The sequence below is a fragment of the Salmo salar genome, chromosome ssa19 (genome assembly GCF_905237065.1).
Source record: "Salmo salar chromosome ssa19, Ssal_v3.1, whole genome shotgun sequence".
Taxonomy (NCBI): domain Eukaryota; kingdom Metazoa; phylum Chordata; class Actinopteri; order Salmoniformes; family Salmonidae; genus Salmo; species Salmo salar.
Genome location: NC_059460.1, coordinates 5,016,700 through 5,039,859, shown reverse-complemented (window position 1 = coordinate 5,039,859; position 23,160 = coordinate 5,016,700).

The window sequence follows — 23,160 nt, the reverse complement described above, 5'->3', positions numbered from 1 at the left end:
ATGCTCTGCCACCAGAGGTTACTCAGTTATGTATAGAGCCATGTCATCCTGGAATGCTCTGCCACCAGAGGTTACTCAGTTATGTATAGAGCCATGTCATCCTGGAATGCTCTGCCACCAGAGGTTACCCAGGCAAAAAGCAAGTTTAGCTTTAAAAAACATCTTGTATCACAGCGCCTCTCCGCTTTCTAAAGATCTAATTTAACAGTACTGTATATAATATGTATATATGAATAGTGTGTAAATAGTATTTTTGTTGTCTCTTGGTGCCTTTCCGATACAGTATATAAGCCTTATGAAATATCTTATGTTATTTTCTATTACCAGTTCTGAAAAGGTCATTCTTCAAAATACAGGATTATGTAAGAAAAAAAAAATCTAAACAGATCAATGAAAAATAGGAAATCAGTTGAACAGGGAGAAATGTTTACAAAAAACTAGAACTGTTTTCCTGCCTGTCTTTGAGAGAGAACCGAGAGAGATCAAGCGAGAAAGGGGCTGTGAGAGAAGGATGGTGTGACGATCGGTGTAAGGAGTGCTCATGATAAATATTTATTATTATACTCAGAACACTATACAAAAACAATAAACAAAGAAGCACGAACGTCACGTTCTGCAGGCTTCACTGAGCAATACAAAAACAAGATCCCACCCAGGAGGGAAAAGGGCTGCCTAAGTATGATTCCTAATCAGAGACAACGATAGACAGCTGCCTCTGATTAGGAAACATACTCGGCTCAACACAAAGAAATAGAAAACATAGACTGGCATAGAATGCCCACCCCCACATCACACCCTGACCTAACCCCAAAAAAGGGAAAATAAACAGCAATCTAAGGTCAGGGCGTGACAGTACCCCCCCAAAGGTGCAGACTCCCGGCCGCAAACCTGAACCTATAGGGGAGGGTCCGGGTGGGCATCTACTCTTGGCGGCAGCTCTGGTTTGGGGCGTAGCCCCCACTCTGCACGCTGATCCCTCCGATCTTGTGTCTCCAGAGGAACCAGACCGTGGATCATCGCCGGAGGCTCAGAACTGGAACCTCCCGCTGGAGGTTCTGGACTGCAGACCGCCGCTGAAGACTCTGGAGGCCGTCTCAGGAGGTTCCGGACTGGAGGCCGTCGCCGGAAGCTCTGGACTGGGAATGCGCACTGGAGGCCTGATGCGTGGGGCTGGCATAGGTGACGCCAGACTAGTAACACACTCCTCAGGGCGAGTGCTGGGAGCAGGAACAGGACACCCTGGACTGGAGAGACTCACTGGAGGCCGAGTGCGTGGCGCAGGTACAGGTGGCGCCAGACTGGTAACACGCACCTCAGGGCGAGTACAGGGAGCTGACTCAGGTGGCACCAAACTGATAACACGTTCCTTTGGGAAAAATCTGTGCCTCCTCCACCAACTCAACAACTCTCCTATATCGCTCTTCTCCTGGATTGGCTCTGGTTCCCTCCTCGGCTCCGCAGACTGCTCCATGTGCCCCCCCCCCAAAAAAAATATTGTGGTTTCTGTAGCCCTCCTTCCCGACTTCGTTGCTGTCCCTCCTTCGCTGCTTCCACCTGCTTCCCTGGCAGGCTCTTGTCTCCTGCCACTATTCCTTCCAAAGTCCACAATATATTCCTCCTACTTTCCTCAAAAGTCCACTGGTCCACCCCACGCTGCTTGGTCATATTGAGGTGGGATCTTCTGAGACGATTGTCGTAAGGAGTAGACCAAGGTGCAGCCTTGGTCTACTCTCAATAATGACAAGAATGGAGGAGGTCTTTATTCCAGTGAGATTGCGAAGGTGAACACCTCCATGTTTAGTTTTGCCCAGCCTAGATCGAGGCACAGACACAGTCTTAATGAGGATAGCTGAGCTGACTACACTGACTATGCTAGTGGCAGACTCCACTAAGCTGGCAGGTTGGCTAACAGCCTGCTGCCTTACTTGCACCCTATCTCATTGTGGAGCTAGAGGAGTTAGAGCCCTGTCTATGTTCATAGATAAGATGAGAGCACACCTCAAGCTAGGATGGAGTCTGTCACTCCTCAGCAGGCCAGGCATGGTCCTGTTTGTGGGTGAGTCTCAGAAAGAGGGCCAATTATCTACAAATTCTATTTTTGGGAGGGGCAGAAAACAGTTTTCAATCGGCAATTGTTTTGTGAGACTGCTGTAGAGCTCATCACTCCCCCTAACTGGGAGGGGGCCAGAGATAATTACTCGATGCCGACACATCTTTCTAGCTGATTTACACGCTGAAGCTATGTTGCGCTTGGTGACCTCTGACTGTTTCATCCAAACATCGTTGGTGCCGACGTGGATAACAATATCCCTATACTCGCTACACTCGCCAGTTTTAGCTTTAGCCAGCAACATCTTCAGATTAGCCTTAACGTCAGTAGCCCTGCCCCCTGGTAAAGAGTGTATGGTCGCTGGATGATTCGTTTTAAGTTTAATACTGCGGGTAATGGAGTCGCCAATGACTAGGGTTTTCAATTTGTCAGAGCTAATGGTGGGAGGCTTCGGCGTCTCAGACACCGTCCTGTATATTATGAGTTCAGCGACTGCAATTTAGAAGGGTTAATGTTACTAACGTTACTTACCTTCGGCTGGTGGAGGTCGTGTAGAAACATGTCCAGATAAAGCGTCCGGGGTGAAAAAGTTGATTGAAAAAAGTTGAGCAAGGGGAAAAATAAAAAATATAAAACGGTAATTAAAAAGTAAAAAAACGTAAAGTTGAGAGGTTAAACCAGGCCCTGTAGCTCCCCTCCTATTCCCCAGGCGCTATCATTTGTTGACTTCTGTAACCGTAAAAGCCTTGGTTTCATGCATGTTAACATCAGAAGCCTCCTCCCTAAGTTCGTTTTTTTCACTGCTTTAGCACATTCCGCCAACCCTGAATCTGAATCCTGGCTTAGGAAGGCCACCAAAAATTCTGAAATTTCCATCCCCAACTATGACATTTTCTATCAAGATAGAAGGCGTGGAGTTGCAATCTACTGCAGAGACATTCTGCAGAGTTTTGTCATGCTATCCAGGTCTGTACCCAAACAGTTAGAGCTTCTACTTTTAAAAATCCACCTTTCCAGAAATAAGTCTCTCATTGTTGCCGCTTGTTACAGCTGCGCACTGTTCACCATATGTGAATTAATTGCCTCCCATTTATCTTCAGAGTTTGTACTGTTAGGTGACCTAATCTAGGATATGCTTAACACCCCGGCCGTCCTACTATCTAAGCTAGATGCCCTCAATCTCAACCAAATTATCATGGATCCTACCAGGTACCACCCGAAATCCGTAAACCCTCATAGATATCATCCTGACCAACCTGCCCTCTAAATACACCTCTGCTGTCTTCAACCAGGATCTCAGCGATCACTGCCTCATTGCCTGCGTCCATAATGGGTCCGCGGTTAAACGACCACCCCTCATCACTGTCAAACGCTCCCTAAAACACTTCAGCGAGCAGGCCTTTCTAATCGACCTTGCCCGGGTATCCTGGAAAGATATTGACCTCATTCCATCAGTAGAGGATGCCTGGTTATTCTTTAAAAGTGCTTTCCTCACCATCTTAATTAAGCATGCCCCATTAAAAAAATGTAGAACCAGGAACAGATATAGTCCTTGGTTCACTCCAGACCTGACTGCCCTTGACCAGCACAAAAACACCCTGTGGCGTACTGCATTAGCATCGAATAGACCCCGCGATATGCAACCTTCAGGGAAGTTAGGAAAGCAAAGGCTAGCCTTTTCAAACAGAAATTTGCATCCTGTAGCACAAACTTCAAAAAGTTCTGAGACACTGTGAAGTCCATTGAGAATAAGTGCACCTCCTCCCAGCTGCCCACTGCACTGAGGCTAGGAAACACTGCCACCACCGATAAATCTCCGATTATCGAAAATTTCAATAAGCATTTTTCTACGGTTGGCCTTGCTTTCCACCTGGCTACTCCTACCCCAGTCAACAGCTCTGCACCCCGCACAGCAACTTGCCCAAGCCTCCCCCATTTCTCCTTCACCCAAATCCAGATAGCTGATGTTCTGAAAGAGCTGCAAAATCTGGACCCCTACAAATCAGCTGGGCTAGACAATCTGGACAATCTCTTTCTAAAATTATCCGCCGCAATTGTTGCAACCCCGATTACTAGCCTGTTCAACCTCTCTTTCTTATCGTCTGAGATCCCCAAAGATTGGAAAGCTGCCGCAGTCATCCGCCTCTTCAAAGGGGGAGACACTCTAGACCCAAACTGTTACAGACATATATCTATCCTACCCTGCCTTGAGAAGGTCTTTGAAAGCCAAGTTAACAAACAGATCACCGACCATTTCGAATCCCACCGTACCTTCTCCGCTATGCAATCTGGTTCAGCAATCTGGTTCACCTCAGCCACGCTCAAGGTCCTAAACGATGTCATAATCACTATCGACAAAAGACAATACTGTGCAGCTGTATACATCGACCTGGCCAAGGCTTTTGACTCTGTCAATCACCGCATTCTTATCGGCAGACTCAACAGCCTTGGTTTCTCAAATGACTGCCTCGCTTTGCAGGCAGTGCCTTATAGGCTGATGCATATCTGATCCAGTGGGTGAGCTCCATTCCTGGCAGGCTGATTGTGATGAAATTGTGACAAATGTTGAAATCATATTTAGATGTGTACAAAACTGTCATCAAGGTGTGCAAAACTGTCATCAAGGCAAAGGGTGGCTACTTTGAAGAATCTATATATAAAATCTATTTGTTTAACACTTTTTTGTTACTACATGAGTCTATATGTGTTATTTCATAGTTGTGATGTCTTCACTATTATTCTACAATGTAGGAAATAGTAAAAATAATGAAAATCCCTGGAATGAATAGGTGTGTCCAAACCTTTGACTGGTACTGTATACTGAACAAAAATAATTTTGGGGGGGGGACGTCCCGAGTGGCACAGTGGTCTAGCTGTGCCAGTAGAGATCCTGGTTCGAGTCCAGGCTCTGTCGCAGCCGGCTGTGACCAGGAGACCCATGGGGCGGCGCACAATTGGCCCAGCGTCGTCTGGGTTAGGGGAGGGTTTGGCCGGCAGTGATGTTCTTGTCCCATCGCGCACCAGCGACTCCTGTGGCTAATTGTCTAGTAGATTGTCTATGTGATTCATGATGATGACTGCTTGTCTAACTTACTAGCTGTGATTTTGAAAGTATGATGTTGACATCAGTCCAATCAAAGTTACGATAGATATAATGTGATTTGACGTAATTTTATCTGTGGCCAAGGACCTTGAGCCTACTTGGATTGGTACTTCTACTGTAACTCTATGGCAGCACCTAAGGGGCTTGAATTTTCAAGCTCTCCCTGTAGACTTTGCGGTAACATAGTGTCCCCATGAGTGACAGAACACTGAGATAATCATGGCGCAACTAGAGAACATTACCAATCCCTATGCTCAGTATTTCCCTCTGGCTGCCCCAACACCACAGAAAGCGCTGAGCTAGGCTGAAACACCTGCTTATTGGAGCTGCCTTATTGAAGAAAGCAAAAAAGAGACCATGTTTGTGTGGCTTTATAAGCTCTTCTTTTTTTCAAACATTTTTTTTTACCATTTTTTACAAACAGATACAGTTGAAGTCAGAAGTTTACATACACTTAGGTTGGAGTCATTAAAACTCGTTTTTCAACCACTCCACAAATTTCTTGTTAACAAAATATAGTTTTGGCAAGTCGGTTAGGACATCTACTTTGTGTATATCACAAGTATTTTTCCAACAATTGTTTACAGACAGAACTGAAAAAGCGTGTGTGAGCAAGGAGGCCTACAAACCTGACTCAGTTGCACCAGCTCTGTCAAGAGGGATGGGACAAAATTCACCCAACTTATTGTGGGAAGCTTGTGGAAGGCTACCCAAAACGTTTGACCCAAGTTAAATAATTTAAAGGCAATGCTACCAACTACTAATTGAGTGTATGTGAAATAGAAGCTGAAATAAATCATTCTCTACTATTATTCTGACATTTCACATTCTTAAAATAAAGTGGTGATCCTAACTGAACTAAGACAGGGAATTTTTACTAGGATTAAATGTCAGGAATTGTGAAAAACTGAGATTAAATGTATTTGGCTAAAGTGTATGTAAACTTCCGACTTCAACTGTATGTGACACGTATTAATGCCAAAATAACATGCAAAACTGGCAACAATTTAAAAAAAGATATAAACAGTACCAGTGTAAAGTTTGGACACACCTACTCATTCAAGGGTTTTTCTTTACTTTTACTATTTTCTACATTGTAGAATAATAGTGAAGATGTCAAAACTATAAAATAAACCTAACGGAATCATGTAGCCACCCTTCCCTTGATGACAGTTTTGCACACTCTTGGCATTATCTCAACCAGCTTCATGAGTTCGTCACCTTGAATGTATTTTAATTAACAGGTGTGCCTTGTTAGAAGCTCATTTGTGGAATTTCTTTCCTTCTTAATGCGTTTGAGGAAATCAGTTGTGTTGTGGCAAGGTAGGGGTTATTTGGTAAAAGACCAAGTCCGTATTATGGCAAGAACAGCTCAAATAAGCAAAGAGAAACAATAGTCCATCATTACTTTAAGACATGGAGGTCAGTCAACCCGGAAAATGTCAAGAACTTTGAACGTATCTTCAAGTGCAGTTGCAAAAACCTTTAAGCGCTATGATGAAACTGTCTCTCATGAGGACTGCCACAGGAAAGGAAGACCCAGAGTTACCTCTGCTGCAAAGGATTAGTTAGTTAGCTGCACCTCAGATGGCAGCCAAAATAAAAGCTTCACAGAGTTCAAGTAACAGACACATCTCAACATCAACTGTTCAGAGGAGACTGGGTGAATCAGGCCTTCATGGTCGAATTCCTGCAATGAAACCACTACTAAAGGACACCAATAAGAAACATGAGCAATGGGACATTAGACTGGTGGAAATCTGTCCTTTGGTCTGATGAGACCAAATTTGAGATGTTTGGTTCCAACCGCCGTGTCTTCTTGAAACGCAGAGTATGTGAAGGGATGATCTCCGCATGTGTGGTTCCCACCATGAAGCATGGAGGAGGAGTGTGATGGTGCTTTTCTGGTGACACTGTCAGTGATTTATTTAGAATTCAAGGCACACTTAACTAACATAGTTACCACAGCATTCTGCAGCGATACGCCATCCCATCTGGTTTGCACTTAGTGGGACTATCATTTGTTTTTCAACAGAACAATCACCCAATACGCACCTCCACGCTGTCTAAGGGCTATTTTACCAAGAAGGAGAGTGATGGTGTGCTGCCTCAGATGACCTGGCCTCCACAGTCCCCCGACCTCAACCAAATTTAGATGGTTTGGGATGAGTTGGATCGCAGAGTGAAGGAAAAGCAGTCAACAAGTGCTCAGCATATGTGGGAACTCATTCAAGACAGTTGGAAAAGCTTTCCTCATGATGCTGGTTGAGAGAATGCCAAGTGTGTGCAACTTTTACTGTTACTTTATATACCGTGCATTCGGAAAGTATTCAGACTCTGACTTTTTCCACATTTTGTTATGTTACAGCCTTTATTTTAAAATCTATATGTTTTTTTATTTTCTTATCAATCTACACACAATACCCCATAATGACAAGCAAAAACAGGTTTTCAGAAGTACCTCAACACTCCTGTTTCGGAGCTAAAAGGACAATTCCTTCAACATCATGGCTTGATTTTTGCTCTGACATGCACTGTCAACTGTGGGACCTAATATAGACAGCTGTGTGCCTTTCCAAATCATGTCCAATCAATTGAATTTACCACTGCTGAAACTGTTTGTCACTTGAAAATAAAAAGAGTAAATACAAACGATATACAGACCAGCTGTCACGTCCTGACCATAGAAAGTTGTTATTTTCTATGGTAGAGTAGGTCAGGGCGTTACAGTTTTTTTTTCTAGTTTAGTTTTTCTATGTTGGGCTATGTTGTGATGTTCTAGTTTTGTATTTCTATGTTGGGCTTTGTATGGGATGATCTCCAATTAGAGGCAGCTGGTCATCGTTGTTGTCACGTCCTGACCAGTATAAGGGGTTATTTGTTATTGTAGTTTGGTCAGGACGTGGCAGGGGGTGTTTGGTTTGTGTGTTTCGGGGTTTGTTGGGCTATGTTCCTTGTTTAGTGTTTGTTGCACCTGACAGGACTGTTTCGTTTTTGTTCTTTTTTGTATACGTATTTAGTTGTTTCCCCTTCTTCAAAATAAAAAGATGAGTATACATATTCCCGCTGCGTTTTAGTCCAATCCATACGACAACCGTGACCGAACTACCCACCACAAATGGACCAAGCAGCGGAGGAAGGTGCAGCAGCAGAGCTCTGTGGAGTCATGGACATGGGGAGAGATTCTGGATGGGGCAGGACCTTGGCACCAGGCTGGGGAGTACCGGTGCCCTAAGGAGGAGCTGGAGGTAGCCAAGGTGGAGCGGCGCTATTATGAGGCATTATACGCACCGAGAGGCAAGTGCGAGAGGCAGCCCCCAAAACTTTTTTTGGGGGGGGGGCACACGGGTAGTTTGGCTGGGCCAAGGGTGAACCCTAAGCCAACTCCCTGTGCTTATTATGGGGAGCGTATGGAGTGGAGAGCGCGGGTGAATGCGGAAGTGCGCACGATCTCGCCCATGCGCACGCACAGTCCGGTGCGAGCGATCCCAGCCCCTCGCAAGTGCCGTGCTAGAGCGGGCATCCAGCCTGGGAGGAGGATGCCTGCGCAGCACATCTGGCCACCAGTGCGCCTCCTAGGCCCAGGCTACCCTACGCCTGCTCTACGCACGGCAGCCATCAGGCCTCTGCACAGCCCAGTTCGCCCTGTGCCAGCACTCCGCTCGTGCAGGACTACTATTACCATCCAGCCAGGACGGGTTGTGCAGGAGGTGCGCTCCAGACCTCCAGTGCCTACTCATGGCCCGGTGTATCCAGTTCCTGCTCCTCGTACTAGCCCTGAGGTGCGTGTCTCTAGTCTGGCGCCTCCAAAGCCAGCACCACACACCAGGCCTCCAGTGCGTCAGCCCAGTCTAGTACGTCCTGTCCCCGCTCCTCGTACTAGTCTTGGCGTGCGTGTCTCCAGTCTGGTACCTCCAGTACCAGCCCCACGCACCAGGCCTCCAGTGCGTTAGCCAAGTCCAGCTCGTCCTGCTCCTGCTCCTCGCACTAGCCCTGTGGTGCGTGTCCCTAGTCTGGCGCTTCCTAAGCCAGCCCCACGCATCAGGCCTTCAGTGCGCAGTCCCCGTCCAGAGCTTCCGGCGACAGTACCCCGTCTAGAGATGGCCCACAGTTTGGAGCCTGCAGAGACGGCCCACAGTTTGGAGCCTGCAGAGACGGCCCACAGTTTGGAGCCTGCAGAGACGGCCCTCCAGTCCGGAACCGACAGAGACGGCCCTCCAGTCCGGAACCGACAGAGACGGCCCTCCAGTCCGGAACCGACAGAGACGGCCCTCCAGTCCGAGGTCTCCAGCGACGCGCATCAGCCCGAGGTCTTCAGCGATGCGTCATAGCCCAGAGACTTCAGGATGGGTAAAATTTGATAAGCATTTAGTGGGGGTGGAGAGGTTAGGTTGGGGAGTAAGGCCGGAGCCTGAGCCACCTCCGTAGTAGGAGGTTGGGGAGGGGGGGTGTAGCACAAGAACCGTCGGTGACGGTGGCCACCCTCCCTTCCCTCCCTTTAGTTAGGATTATTATAATTTTTTATTGTTTTTTGGGGGGGTTATTTTTTTTGTGTTTATTTTTTGTGTGAGGTGCATCTGGGGTCTGCACCTTTGGGGAGGGGGGGGGGGGTACTGTCACGTCCTGACCAGTATAAGGGGTTATTTGTTATTGTTGTTTGGTCAGGACGTGGCAGGGGGTGTTTGTTTAGAGTGTTTCGGGGTTTGTTGGGCTATGTTCATATTTAAGAGGGGTGTTTGTTTAGAGTGTTTCGTTGCACCTGACAGGACTGTTTCGTTTTTGTTCTTTTTTGTATACATATTTAGTTGTTTCTCCTTCTTCAAAATAAAAAGATGAGTATACATATTCCCGCTGCGTTTTGGTCCAATTCATACGACAACCGTGACAGTTGTCTCTAATTGGAGATCATACTTACCTGGGTTTGTGGGAGATTGATTTTGAGTAAGTGTATGTTAATGCTTCGTCACGGTTTGTTGTTTTTGTTCATTCAGTTTATTTTGTATGTATCGCATAGTTTCACAGTTCAATAAAATATGTGGAATGATAATCACGCTGCACTTCGGTCCACTTCATCCTACGACAACCGTGACACCAGCGTACTGAAGGTCGGGTTGATAACACTTCCTTGTGGATATTTTGTGCTAGAATCAGCAGACAACAGGTAAAGTATGTTGGAATTAAGTTTGTTCAACATTCTGACTTGTAATGGGACTGTTTGGGAATGTTGCGCCTACATGTTAGAGATGAGTGTAAGTATTTCACCCTCTGATTCTAAAAAGAGGCTGCCATCTGGATATGTATTATTGGTTGTCTGATTGTTGATGAAAAAGGAACTGCCAGTTGGTTTTTAATCTACAGAATTCCATGCTCAGTGATGTGGACGCAGGAGCGGGCATTCGTGGCAGGTGTGCCCTCTACCTATCTCTATGGTCACTTGAGGATGGAGGGATCTCGTGGTAGGTATCCCCTCTATATAACTTAATGGCAATATATCTATACGGGCAGGTTCAACGACGCCTCCATTCAATCTGGGTCCTTCACCCAGACAAAGCTGAGAAGTTGAGCACGACAAACAACTCTTTCAAACAACAACCAGTATGCGTAAGTGAAACGTAAGTTCAAGCCTTGTTTGTCATGCTCACCTTCTCAGCTTTGTATGCGTAAATGAAACGTAAGTACAAGCCTTTTATCTTATAAAATAAATTCAGCAAAAAAATAAATGTCCCTTTTTCAGGACTGTCTTTCAAAGATAATTCTTAAAAATCCAAATAACTTCACAGATCTTCATTGTAAAGGGTTTAAACACTGTTTCCCACGCTTGTTCAATGAACTATAAACAATTAATAAACATGCACCTGTGGAACGGTCGTTAAGACATTAACAGCTTACAGACGGTAGGCAATTAAGGTCACAGTTATGAAAGCTTAGGACACAAAAGAGGCCTTTCTACTGACTCTGAAAAACACCAAAAGAAAGATGCCCAGGGTCCCTGCTCATCTGCGTGAACGTGCCTTAGGAATGCTGCAAGGAGGCATGAGGACTGCAGATGGGGCCAGGGCAATAAATTGCAATGTCCATACTGTGAGACGCCTAAGACAGCGCTACAGGGAGACAGGACAGACAGCTGATCATCCTCGCAGTGGCACACCATGTGTAAAAACACCTGCATAGGATCGGTACATCCGAACATCACACCTGCGGGACGGGTACAGGATGGCAACAGCAACTGCCCAAGTTACATCAGGAACGCACAATCCCTCCATCAGTGCTTAGACTGTCCACAATAGGCTGAGAGAGGCTGGACTGAGGGCTTGCAGGCCTGTTGTAAGGCAAGTCCTCCAGATATCACCGGCAACAACGTCGCCAATGGGCACCAGCCCACCATCGCTGGACCAGACAGGACTGGCAAAAAGTGCTCTTCACTGACGAGTGGCGCTTTTGTCTCACCAGGGGTGATGGTCGGATTCGCGTTTATTGTCAAAGGAATGAGCGTTACACTGAGGCCTGTACTCTGGAGCAGGATCGATGTGGAGGGTCCGTCATGGTCTGGGGCGGTGTGTCACAGCATCGGACTGAGCTTTTTGTCATTGCAGGCAATCTCAACGCTGTGCATTACAGGGAAGACATCCTTCTCCCTCATGTGGTACCCTTCCTGCAGGCTCATCCTGACATGACCCTCCAGCATGACAATGACACCAGCCATACTGCTTGTTCTGTGCGTGATTTCCTGCAAGACAGGAATATCAGTGCCCTGCCATGGCCAGCGACGAGCCTGGTTCTCAATCCCATTGAGGGTGAGACCTGTTGGATCGGAGGGTGAGGGCTAGGGCCATTCCCCCCAGAAATGTCTGGGAACTTGCAGGTGCCTTGGTGGAAGAGTGGGGTAACATCTCAAAGCAAGAACTGGCAAATCTGGTGCAGTACATGAGGATGAGATGCACTGCATTACTTAATACAGCTGGTGGCCACACCAGATACTGTCTGTTACTTTTGATTTTGACCCCCCCCTTTGTTCAGGGACACATTATTCAATTTCTGTTAGTCACGTCTGTGGAACTTGTTCAGTTTGTCTAAGTTGTTGAATCTTGTTATGTTCATACAAATATTTACACATGTTAAGTTTGCTGAAAATAAACGCAGTTGACAGTGAGAGGATGTTTCTTTTTTTTAGGATAGGAAGAGGATTCCTCACCATTGTTTGTTTTGTGTAATTGATATCATCTGCTAATGGCTGGGAAATGCTAAAGACTCAGTCAAACAGCCATTTTCAGTCTATTGATCTGTTCTCTTTGGTACTTGTAGTGTTAAGTGTTGCACATTTTGTGAATTGCCTTTTTTTATGTTAACTAGGCCTGCTTTATGGCTATGCTTGCTACTTTTGTTAGCTTTATTGTTTGTTTGCTTGCCATACTATGCTATGTAGCCATTGATTAAATTAGCCTGCTATAGCTTCGGCCTACCATGCCGCATACCATTGCACCCCGTTTCTGGCCATTCCTTGTTAACTGCTACTATATTTATGCAAAGCTATACCATTTCATATGCTTACTGCATTTACATATTGTCATTGATTATTTCCATTAACAGACAATTTAGTTAAGCATGTTCATTGCGGTTATTGCCCGTTATTATTTGCAACTTTCTGTGTTTCCTTTAAGATAAACCATACTCCATACAAAGCTAACCAAGTCTCAATTCAAGACGAGCGTCTCATGTTAACTGTCAATCATTCCCTGCAATGTACAGTGCCTTCAGAAAGCATTTACACCCTCTGACATTTTCCACATTTTGTTACAGCCTGAGTTTAAAATGGATTAAGCAGAGATTGTCACTGGCCTACACACAAAAACCCATAATGTCAATGGAATTATGTTTTTCGAAATGTGTACAAATTAACTAAATGAAAAGCTGAAATGTCTTGCGTCAAGTAATCAACCCCTTTGTTATGGTTCTGGGTGCAACAATAGTGTTTAACATGATTTTTGAATGACTACTCATCTCTGTACCCACCACATAAAATGATCTCTAAGGTCCCTCAGTCAGGCACTGAATTTCAAACACAGATTCAACCACAAAGACCAGGGAGTTTTTCCAATGCCTTGCAAAGATGGGCACCTATTGGTATATGGGTAAAAATAAAAAAGCAGACATTGAATATCCCTTTGGTGAAGTTATTACCCCTTGGATTATGTATCAATACACCCAGTCACTTCAAAGATACAGGCGTCCTTCCTAACTCAGTTGCTGGAGATGAAAGAAACCGCTCAGGGATTTCACCATGAGGCCAATGGTGACTATAAAACAGTTACAAAGTTGAATCCAACTGAGGATGGATCAACATTGTAGTTACTCCACAATACTAACATAAATGACAGAGTGAAAAGAAGTCTGTACGGAATAAATATATTCCAAAACATTCATCTTGTTTGCACTAAGGCACTATAGTAAAACTGCAGAAAATGTGGTAAAGAAATTAACTTAATGTCCTGAATATAAAGGGTTATGTTTAGGGAAAACACATCACTTAGCACAACTCTTCATTTTTTAAACAAGGTGGTGGCTGCATCAAGTTATGGGTATGCTTGTCATCGGCAAGGACTAGGGAGTTTTGTAAGGGGATAAAAATAAATGGAATAGAGCTAAGCACAGGTAAAATCCTTGAAGGAAACCTGGTCCAGTTTGCTTTACAAACACTGGGAGCCAAATTCACCTTTCTGCAGGATATTAACCTAAAACACAAGGCCAAATATACACTGGAGTTGCTTACCAAGATGATATTGAATGTTCCTGAGTGGCCTAGTTACAGTTGACTTAAATCGGCTTGAAAATCTATGGCAATACTTAAATGTCTATCTAGCAATGATCAACAACATACTTGCATGAAGTTGAGCCAATATATCCTCCAAACATCGCCTTCGAGGGCATTATCACTTTATACAACGGGTTACCAACATATTCAAATAATGATTGACGTTAAACGTTTTGATTTAATTTATTCATACTATTTCATCCTTCAAGATATAGTCCTGACACAAATCTAGGGTTGCTGCCCAATCCGGCTGGTTGTTCGTTTGATCGATTCGGTTGCTTGAGACGAAACCCAGTCGTTCAGTCTTTTTGTTCTGTATCTATGGACACGACCCAGTCTTTAATTTTTAATGTTCCATTGCCATACTGGCTGGCAATGTTCTTATCCCTTGCTTGCTAGCTAGCCAATTATGGCCAACTTAATCACGTCAAAAAGTGCATCCAGAATAACAGCAAAGTAGCCACATTTGTTTAAGCTGTTTTTTATTGACATTTGGATACATTCATAACAATGAGCTAATAAAGCGTGGTTTTGCCTGGCATAAAAAATGTGCTCACCGTTCAGGACACTGTTGTTCAGAGGAGCTAGCCAACAACACAGCTAACACAGTCACTTCAAACTGAAGCTGGAAAGACTGCAAACTAGCTGTACTTCGTTTTTTTTTTAACCTATTTGCAATTAACATTTCTTTGTATATATCCATAAAATTGATGACAGCAGATTATGATTTAGACTGGCTGGGAAACGCTGTCTGTCTCGTCCCGACACGCTCATTACTATGGAACAGCTGGAGATTGAATTTTAATATTGAAACACTGTTGCAAATGTTGGAGAGAAAGACAGCAAAGTTTATACAAATCTCCGCTGTTAAACTAAATGTTAGTCTAAAATAAATAATGTGAAATAATCCCTAGATGCTTTTTATAGTGGAGATCAAGTTTATAAATTGCCTGGCTGGGCTGATGAGAAAGTGAATTGTGCAGTCAGATGGAACAAAGTAAATAGGCGTTTTACCGGCATAGATTTAGTCAGTGGTAACTTGTGGAAAAGACACCGGCTAGAAAGCGGTTTTAACCAATCAGCATTCAGGATTAGACCCACCCATATAATATTGTACGATCCCGGTGTGGAAAGCTTACATAAATAGCCTATGGAAAGGAGAGATTCTCACAAACACTATGGTGTTACCTGTCTTTCTCTATGACCCCCACAAGTGTCATGGGACTTATAAATGAATGGCTGTATAGAGGTAGTTTTGTGCAAAAAAGATAAGGGGTGCCTTCGGAAAGTATTCAGACCCCTTGACTTTTTAAACATTTTGTTACGTTACAGCCTTCTAAAATTGATACAAACGTTTTTTTTTCATCAGTCTATACACAATACCCCATAATAACAAAACAAAAACAGGTTAAGAATTTTTGCTAATTTCTAAATGATTAAAAAGCTGAAATATGACATTTACATAAATATTCAGACCCTTTACTCAGTACTTTGTTGAAGCAACAGTGGCAGCAATTACAGCATTGAGTCTTCTTGGCTGATGCTACAAGCTTGCACACCTGTATTTGGGGAGTTTCTCTCATTCTTCTCTGCAGATCCTCTCAAGCTCTGTCAAGTTGGATGGGGAGCGTTGCTGCACAGCTATTTTCAGGTATCTCCAGAGATTTTCGATCGGATTCAAGTCGGGGCTCTGGCTGGGCCACTCAAGAACATTCAGAGACTTGTTCTGGAGCCACTCCTGTGTTGTCTTGGCTATGTGCTTAGGGTGGTTGTCCTGTTGGAAGGTGAACCTTCGCCCCCAGTCTGAGGTCCTGAATGCGCTGGAGCAGGTTTTCATCAAGGATCTCTGTACTTTGTTCCATTCATCTTTGCCTCGATCCTGACTAGTCTCCCAGTCCCTGCCACTGAAAAACATCCCCACAGCATGATGCTGCCACCCATGCTTCACCGTAGGGATGGTGCCAGGTTTCCTCCTGACGCGACGCTTGGCATTCAGGCCAAAGAGTTCAGTCTTGGTTTCATCAAACCAGAGAATCTTGTTTCTCATTGTCTAAGAGTCCTTTAGGTGCCTTTTGGCAAACTCCAAGTGGGCTGTCATGTGCCTTTTACTGAGGAGTGGCTTCCGTCTGGCCACTCTACCATAAAGGCCTGATTGGTGGAATGCTGCAGAGATTGTTGTCCTTCTGAAGGTTCTCCCATCTCCACAGAGGAACTCGAGAGCTCTGTCAGAGTGACCATCAGGTTCTTGGTCACCTCCCTTACCAAGGCCATTCTCCACTGATTGCTCAGTTTGGCCAGACAGCCAGCTCTAGGAAGAGTCTTGGTGGTTCCAAACTTATTTAATTTATGAAGGATGGAGGCCACTGTGATCTTGGGAACCTTCAATGCTGCAGAAATGTTTTGGTACCCTTCCCCAGATCTGTGCCTCGACACAACCCTGTCTCGGAGCTCTACGGACTATTCCTTCGACCTCATGGCTTAGTTTTTGCTCTGACATGCACTGTCAACTGTGGGACCTTATATAGGCAGGTGTGTGCCTTTCCAAATCAACTGAACTTACCACAGATGGACTCCAATCAAGTTGTAGAAACGTCTCAAAAATGATCAATGGAAACAGGATGCACCTGAGCTTAATTTTGAGTATCATGGCAAAGGGTCTGAATAGTTATGTAATAGATCTGTTTTTTTATTTTGAAAACTTTCCTAAAAACTTGTTTTCGCTTTGTCATTATGGGGTATTGTGTGTAGATTGCTGGGAATTGGCTTTTATTTAATCCATTTTAGGATAAGGCCGAACGTAAACAAAATTTGGAAAAAGTCAAGGGGTCAGAATACTTTCCGAAGACACTGTATGTGTCCAAAAAAACTAAAATATTTCCGGAGCTTAATCTCTTAGATGTAGGACAGATATTTCAAATTTGTGTTCCTTATGTTGGGCTATAGTAGTAAAGGCCAAGATCAATATTTTATCAAATCATTGTTACATATTTTGTTTTGATACCTAAAGGAGTCCTAAAATTCCAAATCAAATAGCTAAATGATCCATGCTATGACCATCTTAAAACAATTCCATATGTATGCTTAGTAGAACCCCCCCCACACAAGCCTATCACCCCCTATATACACAAGTCTATAGGTGATAGGCTTCTGTACTGTATATAGGCTTACATTACATAAGCATTATGGTAATAGCATTATGGTAATAGTTTATCTTGCCTTATGATTGGCTGGGTTGAGATGACACCGTATTGCTTCCACATGCCCAATCATCTCAGATCTACAGGATTGGCTAAGGAATAGTGGCTAGGGGTCCAATTGGATTTCAGCATACCAGGTATGCATCATGGAATCTTTTTTTGTGGCATAAACAAAGATTTGCAGCCAACACAAACAACCCCAAAAACAGTTTACAAAACCAGTTTAAATGTGGGGAAGAAATAATATTGTTTTGACGTTGACCCATGAAATATGCCTTGTTGACACATTTTACTGTAATGTTTCCTATATCCTAATAGGGTGCCATTTCAGACGCAACCTATGTGTGTCTACCCTGTGCAGTGCCCCTCACTCACGCTCTGCCTGTACCATAGGGAAGGGAGGGAGTGTGTGAGAACTTTGAAGGTGACATGTAACTGAATTACCACATTTCCTGACAGGATACTCACTCTTGTACTCAGTGGGCAGAGGAAGCTGAGCGACCTGCAGGACTAAAACAACAGGATGCATAAGGGATAGGGAGTAAGGTAGAAGACCCTTGGCAAAGTGCGAGGGAACTGTAAAAACATTACAATGCAATACATCTTTATTGTCCATTGAAATGGAAATGTCTTCATTTGCTGTCATACAAAGTCATATACCATGGTGTTGTTGAATACACGATTTTGATTGGCCTTGGAAAAGTACTATAGCCATTACTACACATGCATTTATGTGTAGTGTCCTCTGCTGGTAAGAAGCATTGATGTAAGACTAAACCACTTCTAGTTTAGTTTAAACATAGGAACCCAGAACCAGGGTTAGGGTCAATTCCATTTCAATTCAGGAAGAAAACAGAAATTACAATTTGAATTTCAGTTAACTTCCTGAATTGACTGAATACGCTTGGAAAGTGGCGACGTCATAGAACGTCAAAAAGTAACCATTACTGAAAACACCTTGTAGATTTGGAGACAATTGTTTACATTTGACCATTGTGATGCTTATCCATGCGAATCCACTTTCTAAGCCTATTGAAATGGTATTGACCCCAACCTTGTCCAGAACCAAATCTCACGTGCTGACCAGCTACTCGATTTGTGTAGTTAACATTAATGTTAACAGTCTGTCACAAAATACTAAACATTGTGTAAGAAACATCGTCTTTACATCTATTGAAGGCTATGAGTCAAATTGTCTGGGACTAATGTAATTACTACAAGTACACTGTACACTCATCCAAATGGTTCCCAGTCTACTTTACTAGAAACAGAAATATTATATTCTCCCTGGAGCTGAGAATATAATGAATCACAAAATGTCCAAAAGGTTTCAATGATCTTGGACAAGCTAAGTGAATGAAGCCATACGAGGACATTGCTGAAAAACAAATTGTTGTCGTTAAGGTTAGAATTAGGCTGTGTATGCTTGGGGTATTACTGAGATATTCCTTTTCAGAGCTGTCTGTTTTAAAGAGGCTACAGAACTTTTAACTTTGAGGGTTCATTTGTGTCAAAATGGCTCCCCTAAATGGACAGAAATGTTATAGAAATGGGCACACATCCGCATGCCCACAAGCAAAAGCATTTTGTTAGCCCAAAACATTAATTAAGCAATAATACCTTAGAGGTCATGTGTTTAGACATTTTTATGATGGCTGTGATGTGGTCATAGCTACGAGGCAAAGCTATCACCTATGGCCTATAGTTAACTAAATGGGGGGGTTCTACTGAGCTTACATATGGAATTGTTTTAAGATGGTCATACCATGGATCATTTAGCTATTTGATATGGAATTTTAGGACCCCTTTAGGTATCAAAACAAAATATGAAACCATTTTTTCATTAAATATTGAGCTTGGCCTTTACTACTACTATAGCCCATAGGAAGGCATGCAATAACATTCATAAATGGCAAAAAAAGACATTCAAAAAATAAATCATAAGGAAGAAGATTTTGAAGTGTCTGTCCTATATCTAAGAGATATAAGCTCAGGAAATATTTTTGTTTTTTTGGACACATATTTAACCCCTTATTTTTGTTGGCACAAAACTACCTCCATACAAACGCCATAGTGTTTGTGAGCATCTCCCCTTTCCATAGATGATGTGTAGACCAAACCGCTCGGACACTACAGCCATTTTCGTGAGTTGATCGATTTTCGGGATGTCTCATGATCTGACAAACTGCTGTTGCTCGGCCACCTTCCATCGCAGATCAGAAGGCAGACATAGGCAGATGTGGTGGATTGAAACGCACCCCATGGAGAGAAAAAACACTGATATCTCTAGCTTAAACTGACAGTTTGATGGGGAATTTATTTATGTTACTTAGATTGACGCACGGGTGCATCAATAGACTCTTAATTAAGAGTCTATCGATTCAGGTAATGGAGATAATACAGTGCATTCAGAAAGTATTCATTCCCCTTGACTTATTGCACATTTTGTTGTGTTACAGCCTGAATTCAAAATGGATAAAAAAAGTATTCTAATAATCTCACCCATCTACACACAATCACCCATAATGACAAAGTTTTTAGATAAAAAAAAAAAAATGAAATACAGAAATATCTCATTTACAGAAGTATTCACACCACTGAGTAAATACATGTTAGAATCACCTTTGGCAGTGATTACAGCTGTGAGTCTTTCTGGGGAAGCTTTCAACTCCTGGGTTGTACAATATTATACAACGGGTGGGTCTAATCCTGAATGCTGATTGGTTAAAACTGCATTCCAGCCGGTGACTATTCCACAAGTTACCACTGACTAATTCTATGCTGGTAAAATGCCTATTTACTCTGTTCCATCTGACTGAGCAGTCCACTGTCTCATCAGCCCAGCCAGGCAATTTATAAACTTGATCTCCACTATAAAATGATTTCACATTATTTATTTTAGACTAACATTTCGTTTAACAGCGGAGATTTGTATAAACCTTGCTGTTTTTCTCTCCGACATTTGCAACAGTGTTTCAATATTCAAATTCGATCTCCTGCTATCCCATAGTAATGAACGTGTCGGGAGTCAGGACGAGACAGACAGCGTTTCCCAGCAAGTCGAAATCATCAATCAGCTGGCACCATTTGTATGGATATACAAGACATTTAAATTGAAAAAGGTAAAACAAAATGAAGAGCAGCCAGTTTGCAGTCTTTCCAGCTTCAGTTTGAAGTGACTGTTAGCTGTGTTGTTGGCTAGCTCCTCTGAACAACAGTGTCCTGACAAGTGAGCACATTTTCTATGTCAGGTGAAATCGCGCCTCATTAGCTTATTGTTATGGATGTATCCAAATAAATGTAATTCCTCAATTGTCCAGTGTTGGTGATCACGTGCCTGCTGGAGCCGCATCTTGTTTTTAGCTGATAGAAGTGCAACCCGGTGTGGTTGTCTGCTGCAATAGCCCATCCGGATAGACAACTTGTCCGACCCAGTACTAGATGGTAGATGGTGAAACTAATAAACTGTCCAGTGAGTGAATTATAGTGGTATTCAGGTTACAGGACTTTGATATTTAACCTGTTTGTTTGCCATGGCTAGCTATCTTGCTGGATGGCTAATGTTTGCATTAAATAATGCAGCAGCAGTTACGGCTTTTTTGATTCACCTGTCGGTTGGAAGGTGGAGACTGCGGTGTCTGGAGATGTCAGAGAAGCTCTGTGATGTGTAGGCCTAGAATAGTTGATTTTCTGGCGCTTCACTGCAGCCGAAGCATCACCCTGGTGGGCGCTACATTGTCGGCAATGGAGGATAAGTTATCTACGGAGGAGTGGCTACTGTGGAGGAACTGGGAACGTCGGAGAAAGCGAATGGCCCTGACGAAGAGTTGGTCTGTCTGACAGACTGACATTCTCCCTGTACTGTACCATCGGTGCGCCTTCCGGTCAAGCCACACTGACTTTTCCATACCACCTCAACTCCTTTTCCAGGCAAATATCCAAAGCGGGGTAGAGACACCATTAGTTTTCCATCTTTAACTAGTTGTTCATTGATAAATTATGTATTTTGTTAGCAAGAGGATCATCCTCAATTTTTTTTAAATGCATTGTTTCCACATTTGTGGTTGTCTATATATTTTTTTTATTATTGTCAAATAAATTGTATCATATATAGGCTACCGCATCATCGAGAACCAGCCTTCCCTGGAGGTATGGCTAACGTTATGCAAGACTAGCTACCACGTAACCCCTGACTTGCTTCACTTCCACCGGGTAAGGGATGTAGTCTTTTGTAAAAGGGGGTCTGTGGAAAAATGTTGAAATCATTGCTGTGCCAGACCTAACGTATGGTTATTGGTGAATGACCAAATAAAATAATGATACAAACCTGGTGTACTTGTAAGCTCCCCTACCACATAAATACAGGGTATGTACAGTTGAAGTCGGAAGTTTACATACACCATAGCCAAATACATTTAAACTCAGTTTTTCACAATTCCTGACATTTAATCCTAGTAAAAATTCCCTGTCTTAGGACAGTTAGGATCACCCCTTTATTTAAAAAATGTGAAATGTCAGAATAATAGTACAGAGAATTATTTATTTCAGCTTTTATTTATTTCATCACATTCCCAGTGGGTCAGAAGTTTACATACACACAATTAGTATTTGGTAACATTTTTACATTTTTTACATTTTAGTCATTTAGCAGACGCTCTTATCCAGAGCGACTTACAGTAGTGACATTGCCTTTAAATTCTTTAACTTGACTCAAACATTACTGGTAGCCTTCCACAATAAGTTGGGTGAATTTTGGCCCATTCCTCCTGACAGAGCTGGAGTAACTGAGTCAGGTTTGTAGGCCTCCTTGCTCGCGCACGCTTTCTCAGTTCTGCCCACAGATTTTCTATGGGATTGAGGTCAAGGCTTTGTGATAGCCACTCCAATACCTTGACTTTGTTGTCCTTGCAACAATTTTGGAAGTATACTTGGGGTCATTGTCCATTTGGAAGACCCATTTGTGACTAAGCTTTAACTTCCTGACTGATGTCTTGAGATGTTGCTTCAATATATCCACATAATTTTCCTGCCTCATGATGCCATCTATTTTGTGAAGTGCACCAGTCCTTCCTGCAGCAAAGCACCCGCACAACATGATGCTGCCACCCCCGTGCTTCATGGTTGGGATGATGTTCTTCGGCTTGCAAGCGTCCCCCTTTTTCCTCCAAACATAACGATGGTCATTATGGCCAAACAGTTCTATTTATGTTTCATCAGACCAGAGGACATTTCTCCAAAAAGTACGATCCTTTGTCCCCATGTGCAGTTGCAAACCGTAGTCTGGCTTTTTTATGGAGGTTTTGGAGCAGTGGCTTCTCCCTTGCTTAGCAGTCTATCAGGTAATGTCGATATAGGACTCGTTTTACCGTGGATATACATCATTTTGTACCTGTTTCCTCCAGCATCTTCACAAGGTCCGTTGCTGTTGTTCTGGGATTGATTTGTACTTTTTGCACCAAAGTACGTTCATCTCTAGGAGACAGAACACGTCTCCTTCCTGAGCGGTATGACGGCTGCGTGGTCCCATGGTGTTTATACTTGCATACTATTGTTTGTACAGATGAACGTGGTACCTTCAGGCGTTTGGAAATTGCTCCCAAGGATGAAACTTATGGAGGTCTACAATTTTTTTTCTGAGGTCTTGGCTGATTTCTTTTGATTTTCCCATGATGTCAAGCAAACTGAGTTTGAAGGTAGGCCTTGAAATACATACACAGGTACACCTCCAATTTACTCAAATGATGTCAATTAGCCTATCAGAAGCTTCTAAAGCCATGACATAATTTTCTGGAATTCTCCAAGCTGTTTAAAGGCACAGTCAACTTAGTGAATGTAAACTTCTGACCCACTGGAATTGTGATACAGTGAATTATAAGTGAAATGATCTGTTTGTAAACAATTGTTGGAAAAATTACTTGTGTCATGCACAAAGTAGATGTCCTAACCGACTTGCCAAAACTGTAGTTGGTTAACAAGAAATTTGTGAAGTGGTTGAAAAACG